Source organism: Rhinopithecus bieti, unplaced genomic scaffold, assembly GCF_001698545.2.
Source record: "Rhinopithecus bieti isolate Rb0 unplaced genomic scaffold, ASM169854v2 scaffold_46259, whole genome shotgun sequence".
NCBI classification, from domain to species: domain Eukaryota; kingdom Metazoa; phylum Chordata; class Mammalia; order Primates; family Cercopithecidae; genus Rhinopithecus; species Rhinopithecus bieti.
This window is the reverse complement of record NW_016818844.1, coordinates 1,041,620-1,058,931: the sequence shown is the minus strand read 5'-3', so window position 1 is coordinate 1,058,931 and position 17,312 is coordinate 1,041,620. Positions and strand designations below refer to the sequence as shown.

Sequence of the window (17,312 nt, the reverse complement as noted above, 5' to 3'; positions counted from 1 at the left end):
TTTAGTAAAATGCCTGGCTGAATACCAACTCAGTTTGGTAGTGACCTAGCTATCATTTCATTCTTCTTCACTGTTCATATTTCTATTGGATTTCCACAACAGGACATTTACACATAATAATCATGGATTGTCTAAATCCGGTTCCTATATAATCTTTATTTTAAAATTTCTGTGGACTTGACAAATTCAGACAGGAGTTTACAGATAAGAGTGATGTGACTATTATTGCAGAATGAATTAAAATCATGTTTAGGACAAATGCACTTTAATGCAATAGATTGTGGTTGGTTGGAATTAAATATTTAGTAAAAGAATTCTGCCTAATATTACTGTAATTAAAGAGCACAGATATAGGTAGGTGTGCATATATACACATATCTAAATTATATAAAGGACTTTATTAACCCTTAATACAGGATATTTGTACATACATAAATATGCTATCATCTTACATGAAAAACTACAAATCCTATTGATTGTATTTCTGTTTATTGTTAATATTTCTAAAACATTTGGAGAAAATGATATCACTTTTATAATGCATTCTTTGTAAGTTTCTCATGATAGAAAAGTTGTAATCTCTATTGGTTGGTTTTAAAGCACAAACTCATGGAAATGTCTGTACTAGATGAGTTTGTTGATCATGGGCTGATGAGATTTTGACTTTAGGACCCCTCTTTTCATTTCCTCATATCATCATTTAAATTCTTTAAAAGAAAATCGTCAATTGATTGTGAAAGGTGGAATGTCAAAACCTGCTAGAAATCTTGAATGTACACTATTCTGAGGTGAAAAATGAAGATAGGTAGATAGATAGATAGATAGATAGATAGATAGATAGATAGAACCACTATTAGGAACACTATAAGCACACATTGAGGTGATGCACATTGGCCAAATATTCATGCTTAACTTTACAGAGAAATACAGATGTGAGGACGATTGTCATTGTCACTTCAGCGATGAAATAAATGACAAATCATACTGATAGTGTAGACTAATGTTCAACATAGATGGTTAGTAAAATGGGAAGGTGATTTCTTGCTTCTGATGAAGAGGCCCAATTTTCTGGACAAAGATACTTGCAACTGTAATTTCGCAAGTGAAAATTTTACACATAAAAACTCAGCATCAAAGTTTCCATGGTGATATTTCATCAGTCTCCTGATGCATAACACATGTTTAATCACTTTTTTGTTATGTGAACCAGCTGACCACAGTATATATTTATAGCATTTCAGATTGTGGAAAGAAATCCCTCAAACTGGGTATGATATGGGCGGTGGTGGTGGGAGGAGAGGAGTACTTTATTCTTGTTTACCTTTCTTTAACTCTAGAAAAAGCAACTGAAGGAGAGGACAGAGTTTGCATTGTTTATTTAACACTTAAATGACGATGGTTGATGAATAAATATAAAGCAATAATGCATTAGTTGATTATAGCTGGATTTAAGAATTTCTTGGGCAGGTTTCTAGGTCTCTTAGTTGTTATTCTCCCTTCTCTCTGGATGACAGGTTTCCTCTAGGAAACGAGCTGTGGAGCATGATCTAGACGTGGAGAGTCAGCCAAAGAATCAAGAGTCCAGGTGCAGGCTGGGCATGTTGGCTCACACCTGTAATCCCAGCACTTTGGGAGGCCGAGGCAGGCACATCACCTGAGGTCAGGAGTTCGAGACCAGCCTGGCCAACATGGCAAAACCCCCGTCTCTACTAAAAATACAAAAATTAGCCGGATGTGGTGATGCACCTGTAATAATCCTAGCTCCTGGGGAGGCTGAGGTGGGAGAATCTCTTGAACCTAGGAGGTTGAGGTTGCAGTGAGCCTAGATCACGCCATTGCACTCTGGCCTGGGAGATAAGAGAGAAACTCCGTCTCAAAAAAAAAAAAAAAAAAAGAGTCCAGATGCAGATTTTTGACGCGTGTTTGTATGAGCCTTACAGGTTACTTATTTTGAAAAAAGGATAAAAAATTAAGAAGAAGAACTGAAGATATTTTTCAGGCAGCACAGAGAAGTGTGTATCAAAGAATGAACTTTAATTGTCATATTTTAGATAAACATTACTTTGACCCATGTAATTGCAGGTAGAACACCATTCTACCTACAAAAACAACAACATCATATGAGTCACGTGAATATTGTAAAATACAAAATACTTACCAAAAAGCCCAATAAAGATTTGGGTCATTACAAGTTGGTCATAATGTACATGCTGAGTCCCTAATCGACATCTGTTTTGCTTTAAGGGATGAACACTTTGGATGGTTTTACTTCTTATAATTCTGGCCAAGTATGTTTAGATAAGATTGAAAACAACTATAAAAACCTTCCTTCTTCCCGGATCTCCAAACACGTTAAGTGCCAAGTTCATTCTAAGAGTTGCTCATTCAGGAAGTTTCTGACTTCGTAAAATCTGGATTGAAAAGGCAGTTACTCTCTCAGAATGATAAAAATCTTAGAAGCCCTGACGGAGACCCATCAGCTCCTATTTTTCAGAGACGACTGTCACCTTAAACAGACTTTAAATGTGCTCATTGTTTCCAGTGCAGCCACCACCCTTTATCACTCTTGTGATTGATTATCTGTCGCTGTCATCTGCGTTCACGTGGTTTTCAGAAAAGAACAAATATATTTCTTGATGATTTAAAAGTCCTTGAAAGATGACAAAGTAATAGTAACAGGAAGCTATTATTACTAAACTCTTAGGTTTCATTTTTAAATATATCACCCTATGGCATCATAATCATTTTACGTGTTTCAGAGTAACTCTGTCAATATGTGCTGTGACTTTGCAGTTCAAAGGACAGGCCCTTCGTGACAACGAAAGAGCATTGAACTAAAGGTGCCCTTGAAAACTGATTTCCTGAAGTCTGAGTTTACTCATGTGTGGAAATTGAATAATGCTGCCTGGCCTGCTTAGTTATTGTAATGAAATTATAATAATGAATTTGTCTAATGAATTATTTCGTGGAAATGATCTACAAACTTTAAAGCATGAAATAAAAGTGAAGTTATTTAAGAAAAAAAGCAAAGAAAAAAGTGAAGTATTTAAAAGAAAAATAAGTGCTCTGAAATTAAGTGACTGTGACATCTAGAATGAAAATTTCTAGCGTGCACCCCGCATTAAGGGAATATAGTAACAAAGACCAGCCAAGGTTGGTGTTTGGTTTATGGTGACATTATTTCTGAAGTTGAAAGTGACCCTGTTCTTGCATCCAGTAGGGCCTGGGGAAAGACTAGGTGAGGGAGTAGAGGACACTGGATTGGTGAGCAGAAGACACTGCTTGCTAGCCAGGTGGACCGTGGCCAGGGCCACTCAACCTTGAGCCTCAGCTGTACTTCACGTCATGCATCTTCACTGTGGATAAACAGAACACTAGACTTGCAGCCTCTCTGGTGACTTTCTTCCCTCCACTTTGGCAATAGCTAACTGCTAGAGATGGCCACCACGCAGGACTCACTCCACTCTTCTGAACTAAGTATTCTCCCCTACGACTACAGCTTCCTCTCCTTTCATCTTTCATTCCCATCTGCCAACTATAACCAGTCTCCTACCACATGGAAACCAGCAGCTGTGTAATTCTTCCATTTCCTTCTGATTTAGTAGCTCTTCACCGCCTTTAGTTCCTTCTCTATGCAGTGCAGACACTGTGGTCCATTATTTTAACTAATCTCCTTTTAAACAGGCCTTTCAATTCACTAGTTCCTTTACTCTTCCCCTCACCTAGCAAATCTCTATCTTCACATCACTCAAGGAACTGACAACTGCTGCAGAAAATGGCAAAACTGGGCCGAGCGTGGTGGCTCACACCTGTAATCCCAGCACTTTGGGAGGCTGAGGTGGGCAGATCACAAGGTTAGGAGTTTGAGACCAGCCTGGCCAATGTGGTGAAACCTCGTATCTACTAAAAAAAATACAAAAATTAGTCGGGCATGGTGGGGGCGCCTGTAGTCCCAGCTACTCGGGAGGCTGAGGCAAGAGAATCACTTGACCCCGGGAGGCAGAGGTTGCAGTGAGTGGAGATCGCACCACTGCACTCCAGCCTGGGCGACAGAGTGATACTTCATCTCAAAAATAAATAAATAAATAAAAACAAAGGAAAAAAAGAAAGTGGCAGAACTGAAGAGATGATTACCACTACACACATGCAGTCTCTGACTCAGCGGTGTTCTCAACACATCTCAACATTCTCTTTTGTTTCTTGTCAGTTTTCTCTCCCATTTTTCTTTCCTCAAGCCCACTGCTTAACCTCTTTTTAATCACTGATAGCAATGATCTCACCTCCTGTTTCATAGATAAAATGGAAACTACTGGGCAAATTCCAGTTTCCACTTCCCACTTGTTCTCTGTGGTAGACATGGCTTGCTTATGTTGCCTGAATTTCTTTCTTATTCTTTTTATGAGAGCATCTTGCAAGAGATTTTCAGCCAAGGAGAAGAGATGCAGAGATTAAAAAGGTGACTTACAAGCAAGAGTCATGATGCCAAATGAATGACCACCCTAAGCATTGTAGGAGTTGAGGTCAGAAGTGAAAGACACATAGGGAAACTTTCCTGGAGGAGACAGGGACTGGGATTGGGGATTACCAGAGAAGAGAAGGACAGTCATTTCAGGCAGAGAGATGCCTCAGCACGAGGAAGAGTGGGAATGTACATGGAGCTCTTGAAGATAAAGAGGCCATCGCTAAGAAGGGCTTAGCCAGAGGATGAAAGACAGCAAAGGCAGAGGCGAAAACAAAGCAAAGCCAGCTTTGCTCCCACTAAATTCTTTTTTTTTTTTTTTTTTTTTCAGACACTCTGTTGCCCAGGCTGGAGTGCAATGGCATGATCTTGGCTCACTGCAACCTCTGCCTCTTGGGGTCAAGCGATTCTCCTGCCTCAGCCTCCTGAGCCCAAGTAGCTGGGACTACAGGTGCCTGCCACCACATCCAGATAATTTTTGTATTTTTGGTAGAGACAGGGTTTCCCCATGTTGGCCAGGCTGGTCTTGAACTCCTCATCTCAAGTGATCTGCCCACCTCACCCTCCGAATGTGCCGAGATTACAGGCATGAGCCACCACGCCCGGCTGCTCCCACTGAATTCTCACTGAACAACCACCCACTTGGCCTCTTCCTACTCTTGGCCTCCTCCTAATCCCTCCATGTATTCATCCCACACATAATTATTTCATGCCTATTCTGTGACAGGCACCACATACAGTGCTGGGATTCCACACTGGCAAAACAAGACAGCCTTTCCTGTTTTGTAACTTTATAAGGGAAAAAATTTATAGAGTACTTATTCTATGTCCAACATTGTGCTAAGTACTTTACAAGCATACCTCGTTTATCTTCCCAATCCTAAGAGGTTGGTATGATTATCATTGCAGTTTTTACAGAAAGAGAAACTGAAGCTTAGAAAGGTTGTTTCAGGCTGGGCGTGGTGGCTCAAGCCTGTAATCCCAGCACTTTGGGAGGCCAAGACGGGCGGATCACGAGGTCAGGAGATTGAGACCATCCTGGCTAACCCGGTGAAACCCCGTCTCTATTAAAAAATACAAAAGCTAGCCAGGCGAGGTGGCGGGGGCCTGTAGTCCCAGCTACTCGGGAGGCTGAGGCAGGAGAATGGCGTAAACTTGGGAGGCAGAGCTTGCAGTGAGTCGAGATCCGGCCACTGTACTCCAGCCTGGGCGATAGAGCGAGACACAGTCTCAAAAAAAAAAGAGAAACGTTGTTTCATTTTACAAAGGCTGCACTAAGAGTAGGTGGCTGCAAGTGATCGTTGAGCCTAGATGATCCGGCTTAGAATGCCAAGCTCTCAGTTTTCATATCAACCTGTTAATTGTCTACTCAGTTTTGCCATTATCAATTGTCTGTTTATATTCTCCAACCTTTATTATTTGTTAAGGACACAGCAGACATTGAGAATTAAACATCTAATGTTTAATGTTTTAATGGAAGAATTTCGCCTTCCACTGGGTTAAATAGAACCCAAAAGATCTTTTTTTTATACAGCTGACCCTTGAACAACATAAGAGTTAGGGACACTGACCCTTTATGTAGTCAAAAATCTATATATAACTTTTGACTCCCCCAAAACTTAACTATTAATATCCTATTATTGACCAGAAGCCTTACCAATAACACAGTCAATTAATACATATTTGGTGTGTTATATGTATTATATACTGTATTTTTACAACAAATTAAGATACAGAAAAAATGTTATTAAGAAAATCATAAGGCAGAGAACAGGTATTTACTATTTATTAAGTGGAAGTGGATCATTTTCATGTTCCTCCAGGGGCTAAAGAATGTGTGGCATACAGGACTGGAGAAAGTCAGGTGGTAATAAGTAGTACTTGCAGAGTCAGATAATTGAAACTAAAATTTTGGAGGAGTTGCAGTTACTGGTCATTGCAAGGAGTATAGTATGACCATTGTAAGCAATGGGTGATGCAGAATGATGAAAACAAGGTCATTGGAGGGATGAGAATCATGAACTGACAAACTGAAATATTGGGAGGATCACTGAGATCAATATTAGGATCACTGAAGAATCAGCAAATGAGTGGCTACACTGGATGATAGCATGGAAGGAGCTAAGATATTCAAAGTCTGAGTGGTGAATGTCGATGAGGTAGAAAGAGATCTGGAGATGACCAACAGGTGGAGGAGCAAAACGATCTAGTCTGAAAGCATGCACTTCACAGCTGAGGTGGGGGAGGCTTTTAGGGAAGAGAAAGGAATAGTGGTTTGGAAACAAAAATGAAGAGGAAAAGAGGACATTCCCACCTGTAGGGGCAACGCTGTGAGGATTTTGAGAATCTCAAGAACTTTGAGCTGAGAAGGCTACAGGAGAAGTAATGTCTTCCTTGGAGGGAGAACAAGGAAGCGTTGGTCTTGCTGCCTTGGGGGTGGCAGAGATGGAAGAGATGAAGGAGGTGAAAGGGGAGGCAGGAGAAGTGGGCACACTTGGCGTAACTTTATGGAAATGTCTCATAATTTCTGTCTATCTTTTGCTTTTTGATTTCTCATAAAGTGATTCTCTTGCTCGAACCTGGGAGGGTGAGGTTGCAGTGAGCCAAGATTGTGCCACTGCCCTCACAGAGTGAGAGTCCATGTAAAATAATAATAATAATAACAATAATAATAATAATTCTATATGGTACCAATCCTTCTTCTGCCATTTGCTTTAGTTTCAGTGCCCATATCATAGATAGTCCATGTCATACCAGAAGCCAAAAATGGTCTTGAATAATCAGAATGCGCCTGCCAGATTATCTAACGCCAATTTGTTTTCTGGCACTGCACTGTTTTTTCTAAGCCTTGTTTCTCATCATCTGGCACTGGTTTGGAAGCATTCATCTGCATCAAGTCATTGTCTGTTAATTCCTCTGGTGGGGTGTCTATTAGCTCTTGAATTCCTCCAAGATCCACATCTGGAAACCCTTCACCCCTGCCCCCCACCTTTTTGCCATCTCCACAATCTCTTTTGTGATTATTTTGATTGGCTCTATCATAAATCCTGGCAAGTCATGCTCAACATCTGGACAGTTTTCCCCAGCATAAATGTATTGCTTCAGACTTGATGGCTTTCGTGGTTTTCCTGTAATAACAATGGCATCTCCAATGGTATAATCCTTCCAGACAGAATAGATGATGCTCTGTCTATCAGGGCTCTCTTCCATAGCATTGACGATCCTTCCACAGAGTACTGTGTATAATGAGCCTTAGGGGTCCTTATGACCCCCTAATCTAGGGACTGAATTAGAGACATTGTGTTTGGAGGCAATTAGACCATTTTGATGGCTACCATGTTGAATTCAGGGGATTCTGGGTGCCCAGGAACACTGTCCAATATCAAAAGAACTTTAAAATGCAGTCCCTTACTGGCAAGGTATTTCCTGGGTTCAGGGACAAAACTGATAAAACCAATCCAGAAAAAGCATTCCAACTTTTCAGGCCTTCTTGTTATATAACGAAAAGACCAGTGACTGGTGTTTATTTTTTCCCTTCAAGGCTCAGGGGCTAGTGCCTTTATAGATAAGGCCAGTCCTGATCATAAATACAAACTGTATTTGCACAAAACAGTAGAGCTATCCTATCCCTTCCTGACTTAGATCCTGGTGCCTGCTTCTCTTCCTTACTAATAAGTGTTCATCCTTTATGGCATTTTTTTTTCCAGAATAAGACACTTTTATTTAATGAAGATCCTGTTTAGGCAGATATCCTTTCCCTCCATGATTTCCTTACTCATGTCTGGGAACTTGTCTGCTGTCTCTTGGCTGGTAGAAGCTGCTTCTCCTGTTATCCTGACCTGTTTTAAACCGAAACTCTTTCCAAAATTATCAAACCATCCTTTGCTGGCATTAAATTCTCCAGCTTTAGATCCTTCACCTTCCTTTTTCTTTATCATATAATAACTTTACTTTTTATTAAGTCATATTAGACCCTATAGGTATGACTTTCTTGTTGCAATCCTGCACCCACATAAAAGTTGCATCTTCCTTTTTTCCTTCCTCCCTCCCTCCCCACTTCCCTCCTTCCCTTCCTTCCTCTCTCTTTCTTTCCTTCTTCTCTCTCCCTCTTCTCCTTCTCCCTCCCTCCTCCTCCTCTCCCTCCTCCCTTCCCTCCTTCTTCTTCCTTCATTCCTTCCTTCTTCCTTCCTTCCTTCCTTCCTTCCTTCCTTCCTTCCTTCCTTCCTTCCTTCTTTCTGAAACAAGGTCTTACTCTTTTCACCCAGGCTAGAATGCAGTGGCATGATCTCAGCTCACTGCAACCTCTGCCTTCCAGGCTCAAGCTATTCTTTCACCTCAGCCTCTGGAGTAGCTGGGACTACAGGCTCAGCACCACGCTTGACTAATTTTTGTGTTTTTTTGTATAAAGACTGAGTTTCACCATGTTGCCTAGGCTGGTCTTGAACTCCTGGACTCAAGGGATCCATATGCCTTGGCCTCCCAAAGTGCCAGGATTACAGGCATCAGCCACTGCACCCAGCTGCTACATTTTCAGTATAAGATAAAATCATAGTTTACATAAAATGCAAGATTTTCACACATGCCAGTTTAACTGCAGAAATGGCTTTATAAATTTCCTTCTCTTTTTTTACAGTGGTCCTCATGCTTGATTCTTTTATCTTGAAATGGTGGGCAAACACAGCTGCAGATCTCAATCGATAATACATATTAAGCAATTCAGCTTTTTCTGGTAATATCATGAGTTTTCTCTGCTTCTTGTGAGCACTCCCAGCATCACTAGTGGCACTTTTTATGGGCCCCACGGTGCTAATCAAGGTTTATTATATTGTACTACACATGATGAAAAATATGTGAGACTGTGAGATCACTTTTTACTGCAATATGCCATTTACTGGAGAGATGAACTGCTCACACAGAGATGACTAGCATCATATGGCATTTTCAGTGTTTGATACTCCCAACCCTTGAGCTCACTGCAATAGCAACAGGAAGTGGCTACACAATTTTTAACTGCATAAATTTAGAATTTAAACTACAAAATTTTTAATTGCATAGAATTCACTGTAGTGAGTACTACAGTGAATTTTATGAAATTATGATTTAATACTGCATCTTTACATTTGTTTACATTTCTCTCAATTGCAAATGATGCCATGTATGGTCTAAGTATCTGTGTGTGCAACTTTTAATAATTTTAAACTTTTAATATAATAGTTTGCATATATTTTATTGGTAGTAAGTGGTAAAATAGACTAGTATCTACGTGTATGTTATGCATTAATAGCATATCTACATTTTCTTAACTGAAAATATTTCTAGACTATGCACCTCATCAGTGAGATTTTCAAACTGTTGTAGTTCTCTGAAAATTTTCCAATATACTTATTGAAAATATCTGTATATAAGTGGACCTGCACAGTTCAAACTCATGTTACTCAAGAGTCAGTCGTATATGGAGAATCCTAGAATCCAATAGAGCAGAATTACTCTGCAAATAAATCATTCCCTGTCTAGAACTCCTTGCGCATGTCCTGTGTTAAGAGGCAATTTCCTCACATTAAATACAGTAACAGATATCTAGGCATAAGGACAGGGTGGTTGACCATGGTTCTACAGATATTTCCCACTGAACAATGTACTGCTGCCTGAGGGAAGTGTAATTATTGTGAATAATTATTAATTAAAAAATGAAAAATAATTACTCCATACGTAGCACAGGAAAGAATATTATAGAAAATAAAAAGAACTAAAAGATGCAGTAATTAATTGTACAATTCAGTTTTGTTTATTTTTAATGTTTTTCCTGATGACAAAAATAATATTATCCACTGTAGAAAATTTGAAGAATATTAAAAGGTACATGAAAGGAAAGTCATCTATACACTCTACTATTACCCAAAGATAACTGCTAGGAGCTAGTTTATTCCTATGCAGTTGATTAATAATGCAGATATCGTTTACTTTTGTAATAACAAAATACAAATATTTTACATATTTGTGATTCTACAGTTTTGCTTCTTTAGACACATCTTTAGTGTGTTTCCTCCTAAGAGTGTACAATCTAGTGGCGAGACAATACATTTGCTCATAAAAATAATAGGCTGGGCACGGTGGCTGAGGCCGAGGCGGGCAGATCATGAGGTCAGGAGTTCGAGACCAGCCTGATCAACATGGTGAAACCCCGTCCCTACTAAAAATACCAAAATTAGCCAGGAGTGGTGGCGCGTGCCTGTAGTCCCAGCTATTCAGGTGGTTGAGACAGAAGAATCGCTTGAACCCAGGAGGCAAAGGTTGCAGTGAGCCGGGATCACGCCACTGTACTCCAGCCTGGGTGACAGAGCGAGACTCTGCCTCAAAATAATAATAATAATAACAATAATGATAAGGAGGTGCATGTTAGGGACCTAGTGACTCAAACAGAGAGCATGTGTAGCTGAATTCAGATGGAGGAGAGATGGGTTTTTGCATTTTTACATAGTTAAAGGTAACTGAAGCGCCAATTCAAATAGGATCTTGAAGTAAGGGCAAGTTCCAGTGAAACTGGCACTGAGAGGGAAGGAACAGAACTGTTTTAGGATCTAAGGGAGGTGCTAATGTAGCAAACTCAAAACCACATGGAGTGAATGTTTGCAGATCTCATTCAGGCCCTAGAGTTCAGCAAGTGAAGTGGTCAATCCCAGTGTCCCCAGACCTGAAAATGTTTGTTCTGAGTACACAGGTTCTTGAAAAGATAAAAAGCTGACCTTCAGCATCAAACTACTCTCTGCTGGAAAGCTTCCTGAGGCTACACAGTGCCCTGTGTTTGTACTGCTGACACGAGTCACATGCAAACACAGTAGTTTATGAAGTGTATTGTCCAGTGTTGTCAAAGAGCTTACAGCTCAGGTGCTGTCATCCAGGTGTCAGCCCAGTGCCCATAAGACTCAGTGCATGGATAATAACCAGCAGCCAGGGCTAGACTGCTCCAGGAGGCAAAAAGGATCATCCACCTTTTGTGTTCTTTCTCTTTTCCAGCATCAAGGCCACCACCCCCGACATAGTCATGGTCTGAAATCATGGGAGCAAACAAGCGTGGGTGAGCCCATTCCAAGCTGCTGACACATACGGTCTGTTTGGGAGAAAGCAATGAGGCAGCTGAGTGAATACTGAGATGACCGTCTCACTTCAGCACAGAAATGCTCTGAGGCCAGGGAGGGTGGGGGAGTGCATGGCTGGGCTGGGGACACCTTCCAAATATGCATGACAGGACAGAGCAGTGCATGGCATTGGAATACCCTCAGTTCCTCCCCCTGTCATTTGATGTTTCTCATCCATCTTTCTTCACTTGCTTCTAGGAGTGCCCTTTCTTCTTTTCCTTCTTCTCCTTACCTCTCATACCCATAGAGTATGTGTTGAATGAGAGAGGAGCAGGGACCAATTATGATTTAACACTCACAGGTAAAGTGTGATTGGAAGGCATGGGTAAGAGACAGTGATGAAGGCAGGAGCATCACTCAGGCCACCAGTGGACAGGCCACCCCAGGCCTGTGTGGGCAGAAAGAGGACATGGAGGGGCATCATCTGTCACTGCTGCCTCCTGGCAGGCCCTGTCTAGAGGCTGAGCCCTGATCTGCATGCCTCAGAGCACAGCCATCTTACCACAATAAGAGGAGTTGGCAACACCCTTAGCCAAAGGTAACAGAGAAGCTGAGTGCCTGCTCCATCTGTGTTCCCTGACACTTGGACGTAGCACCACTGGGGAGTTAGAGGCTCAGGGCTAGAACATTCTGGGCATCCCTGCTTGTGAATCCAAAAATTTTCAGAGGCATCTCAGGGTGATTTTTTGCTTCACTTGGTTCATGATTTCCCTCCCCCTCCCCTTGACCTTGTAGATGCTAGAACCATAAAATCTCAGACTTGGAAAGAACCTTAAATGACATCAGCTGAATGCTCTTTGTTCTACCTCTCTAATTTGTCATTGTTTGCCTTCGGCTTGAACACTCATGACAGGGAGCTCACTGTTTCTAAAGGCAGCTCATTCCACTGATAGTCAACTCAAATGAATAGAATGTTCTCTCATACGGTGAATTTTAAATATTACACTCTGTATCTTCCACCCATTAATCTTAGCGCTGCCCTTTGAAGACATACAAAATAAACTCACATGTTTTTTTCCCCGTGTAGCTACCAGATCCTCCTAAGTTTTCTCTTCTCAGGGAAAGCACCTGGAATCCTCCAGCCACTTCTCTAAGCAGAATTTCCAGACCCATCACCAGCCATGTGCCCTGCATCTGGGTCTTTGCCAGGTCTTTCAGGTTCCTTGTACTGTGCCCCACCTGAACCATCCAGCACTCTCTGGAAATGGTGGCTGTCTGCTTCTTCAGGGGCCCCATGTCACAGATAGAGCCTGGGAGCTCATTGGCTGGTGGGACAGCTTCAGCTCGCTATTAATGCATGTGGCGCCTCTGTCCATCTGAATGTTAACTTTTTTTCTTTTTTTAGAATTTCCATAAAATACACATAACATAAAATTTAGCATTTTAACCATTTGTAAGTGTACAGTTCAGTGGCATTAAGTACATTCACATTGTTATGCAATCATGGCCACCATTTACCTTCAGAACTTTTTTCATTTTGGACAACTGAAATTCCACACCCATTAAACAATTGATTTCCCCTTCTCTTTTCTCCCAGTCCCTGGCAACCACCATTTCACTTTCTGTTTCTATGAATTTGACTACTCTAGGTACCTCATACAAGTGGAATCGTACAATATTCGTCTTTTTGTGAATGACTTATTTCACTTAGCATAATGTCCTCAAGGTTCATCCAGTGTAGAGCAGGTGTCAGAGTTTCTTTCCTTCTTAAGACTGAATACTGTAGAACTGTATGGATGTACCAGAATTTTTATCCGTTTATCTGTGGATGGACACTTGGGTTGCTTCCACCTTTTACTTATGGTGAATCATGCTGCTGTGAACATGGGTATACACATAGCTGTTCAAGTCCCTGCTTCCAATTATTTTGGTGACATACCCAGAGGTGGAATTGCAAATGCTAACCTTTTGTGCTTGTTGCTGATTGACAGGATTTTCCCAACCCTGTATTTGTGAATTCCACTTTTTGATCCCACGTTCCTATAGAACCACTGTCTCTACAAATTGTTCCCATCATCTCAACCTGTTGAGCTCATGAAGCCCATTGATGCTCAAGTATCATACAGCACAGTAGTGATCATTTACATCATTATCTCTGCATCCGATTAACTTGCAAGCCTGTGCCAAGCTCAAAGTTTGTTTCTCAGAAAGCATGGTCACCAGCCCACAAATTATGTCGGTTAGAGGGAACACTGATGCAGGAAGCAGAAAGGAGCCATGGCCTCTTCCCCCACTCTCTTTACTCCCCTACTCCTACTCCCCTTGGTCCCCTATTTTGTATCTCTGCACTATTCTCTGAGTTTTCTTCCATATTCCCATTCTCTTCTAAAACATGCTTGGAGATAGCGTGTGGCATGCTAGGTGGGGATGAGTTAGCAGAAATGTCAGCCTGTATGGTACCTTTAATCCATGTTGGGAGGTCCAGAGAGAAGTAGCTAGTCAGCAGTGAGGTACAGACAAATCATGTGGGCTAAAGATTTCAAACTTTAGAAGAAAAAAATCTAACGTTTCTGAGATTGCTAACTTCTTTGAAGACATGAGCATCTGTCTAGGGCAGTGGCCCAGGACGAGGAAGGAAGGCAGCCAACCTGTATTATCGGGATTCCCATCAACTCAGAGAGCCAGAACCACAGAAGTCTTTGCATTTCTCAGCCCCACATCCAGGCTCCACTCAATCTATCTCGCCCTACAGGATCGGATCTATGCCCCCATCAGACCACTTCCATGATATTTCCAGTTTCTACTTGTAGTCTGAGGATAACATGATTTAAAAATATTTGGTATCTTGGCCTAGTTGTGATGTAGAACTGGGGCAGAGTCTCAGCCAGAGAAGTGAACTATGGAGAAAATGGCAAATTTCTCTGAAGAAAACTTCTAATAATAATTGTTAAAATTCAATGTAGTCAAGATGCATGTTGTTCCAGTTATCTATTATTGTATAACAAGCTAGCCCAAAACTCAATGGCTTAAGACAGCCATCTGATGATATCTCAGGATTCAGGCAGAGCTCAGCTGGGAGTTCTGTTCCTGGGTAGATAGACAGAGGTAAGATACCCGGTGGTATTCAGCAGGTGGATGCCCTGGTTTGAGAGTTGAAGACGGCTGCACTCATCTATCTGGTGTCTTGGTGGGAATGATAAGGAAGCTGGGCTCCACTAGGCTGTCAGTTGAAACACCTACATGTGGCCTTTCCAGCACGGCAGCCTCGTGTTAATCAGACATCTTATGTGATGGCTTAAGGCTCCAAGAGAGGAGTGTTCCAGTGAACAAAGTTGGAGGCTGCTGGCCTTTTATCATCTAGCCTTGGACATTGCCTAGTATCATCTCTGATATGCTCTGTTGGTTGAAGTAGTCACAAGTTTCAAGGATAGGGGACACAAACCCTACCTTTTGGTGAGGGACTGTCAAAGAATTTGCAACCATATTCAAAGCTGCCATACACATGTATGTATATTTGAGTGTGATGATATAACCACACCTACACCTGCAGTTCATCACAAGTACCCCACACAATCTGGCATTCAAAGGGTTGTATGGCTTGGGAAGAGGAACTCACATCCTGTGGGGGCATCAGAGGTTTCATGAGTGAGCCAGGTCCTGAAGGATATAAACTATGTTACAGATGAAGATGGAGGAGGAACTGTCCAAGCAGCAGGAATCAGGTGAGCAGAGACATAGGGTGAAAAATGATCATGAGAGGCGGGAGAATTCTGAGGGTCTGCTACGGCCGGGGGTAGCCTCAGGAATGAAGAGGTCTCTGAACAGGGTAAATAGGCAAAGATGGAGAATAGGATAGGGCAAGCAAGGGTTACAGAGCAGGACAGGGAAGGGCATTGTAGGATGGAGACTTGAGGGAGAAGGAGGAATCCAAGTCCTAAAAGAGTAGGGCCCTTGCTGATGGGGGAGGGTTCCCAGAGGCCGAAGGACTGTGAGTGGTGAGTGCTTCCTTTCACCTTGAAAATAAGGAGGTGCATTTTTCCTTGGGGGTAAGAGCGAAGGGAAGAAATGGATTAGTGATAAGTAAATTCTGAAGTACAGAGAAGTAAAGTGGAGGGCTGGCTTCAATCTTTCGAGTAATGTAGGAGGTAAGGCTACTGACTAAAAGTGAAAAATCACGGATACATATGTTAGACATGTGCATGAGTTTCTACAAAAATACAAAATATGACTTGTTTAGAGAAATTCAGTAAAGTAGACAAAAGTTCAGGTAGGTGTTGGAATGATTAATTGTACAATTCAGTTTGTTTTAAATGTTTTTCCTGATTACAAAAATAATACATATCCACTGTAGAAAATTTGAAAAATATTAAAAGGTACAAGAAAGGAAAGTCATCTGTATACTCCACTATTACCCAAAGACAACTGCCAGGAATTAGGTTTTTAACTAGGAATTAGTTGATTAATAATGCAGATGTCGTTTTATTTTGTAACAAAGTACAAATATTTTACATGTCTGAGACTCTACACAGTTTTGCTTCAATAGTCTTTAGACACATCTTTAATGTGTTTAATGTCTATATGGTATCCGTGCTGCAGAGATGCCATAACTTATTTAACCATTCTCTATTTTGGAATATTTAGATTGTTCTGAGTCTTCATTATTTCATCTCTACAGTGTTTGTGTGTGTGTGTCTCACATGTGTATGCACTATGTTATACAACTACATGCATGTATATATAGATATCGTCTATGAACAGTCTTTGTAAGTAAGTGCCTCTCTGATTTTTTCTTAGGACATATCACTGAATCAGAACAAATAAACCCTTTCAAGGTTCTTGAGACGTATTGCTAAACTGCCTTTCCAGAAAGGGTGTACCAATTTTATTTTCATCCACAATCAGGCAGCTCGCCAGCCCTTGTCCACATTTTTGTCACTTTAAAAAGAAGTGACACTTGGGAAAGCTCAGTTTCTTCTGGTAGTTGACACATTCGGGATGTTTTTTCACCATAAAACCTAAGGTCACGTTTTAGAAAATTCGAACTCAGAAATAGGACTTCTCTGAGACTCTCCTTTTCCCTCAAGTCCTCTTTGTGAGGGGGATGGGTGGGAGAGAGGAGACTGATTCAAGGTGCCTTCCAACTCCGAGGTTCTGGTATTTTCACCATCATTACTGGCACCAGATTGCTCAATCCTTAGGCCAATAAGACAAAGAAGGAAAGTATTTCAGCGCTTGCTGTTTTGTAATAGTGGCTTCGATTAGGAGAAAATAAGTGGGAAACAGGAGTAGCTCGGACAGGGGGCTTGGACGGGCAGCGCATTGCCCAAAAGCGGCCCCCACTACACGCGCGCGATCACACACACACACACACACACACACACACACACACACACACTGTCCGCTCGAGTTTGGCTCCTGGACCCAAGGAGGGAGGGAGCGGGAGGAGGTGGTGGCGGTAGGGTCGGGGTCTGGGCGCCACCGAGCGCCCGCCCCACCTCTGGAAACCGCGCAGTGGGCGGTGCGTCCCGGGCCCCGGCGGCCCAGCCCTGGCGCTCTGGCCAAGTTTGCGCGCGGTCTCCGCTGACTCTCGGGTTACCTGAGCCGGCAACCACGTCACCGCCACATCATCTGGGCTTTTTATTTTGCAAGGAAACAGGAAAAGAAGGAAGAAAAACATCTCCCGAGAAAGCCAATCGCAGGGAGACGGCGCTGCCCGGAGGAGCGGGGCCGGCAGGCGCGCGGGGAGCGGGCGGCGGGCGGGAGCCAGGCCCGGGCGG

At 42.0% G+C, this 17,312-nt stretch overlaps 1 protein-coding gene across 1 annotated transcript in view; it reads left to right on the top strand.

The window, feature by feature from the left end:
* Window positions 1-16,837: 16,837 nt before the first annotated feature.
* Window positions 16,838-17,312, top strand: part of KCNK1 (potassium two pore domain channel subfamily K member 1) — a 54,573-nt gene continuing 54,098 nt past the window's right edge. Inside the window, exon 1 of the mRNA XM_017857714.1 lies at window positions 16,838-17,269. The gene's annotated coding sequence lies outside the window, so the exon portion shown is untranslated. The remainder of the gene's footprint in view (window positions 17,270-17,312) is intronic.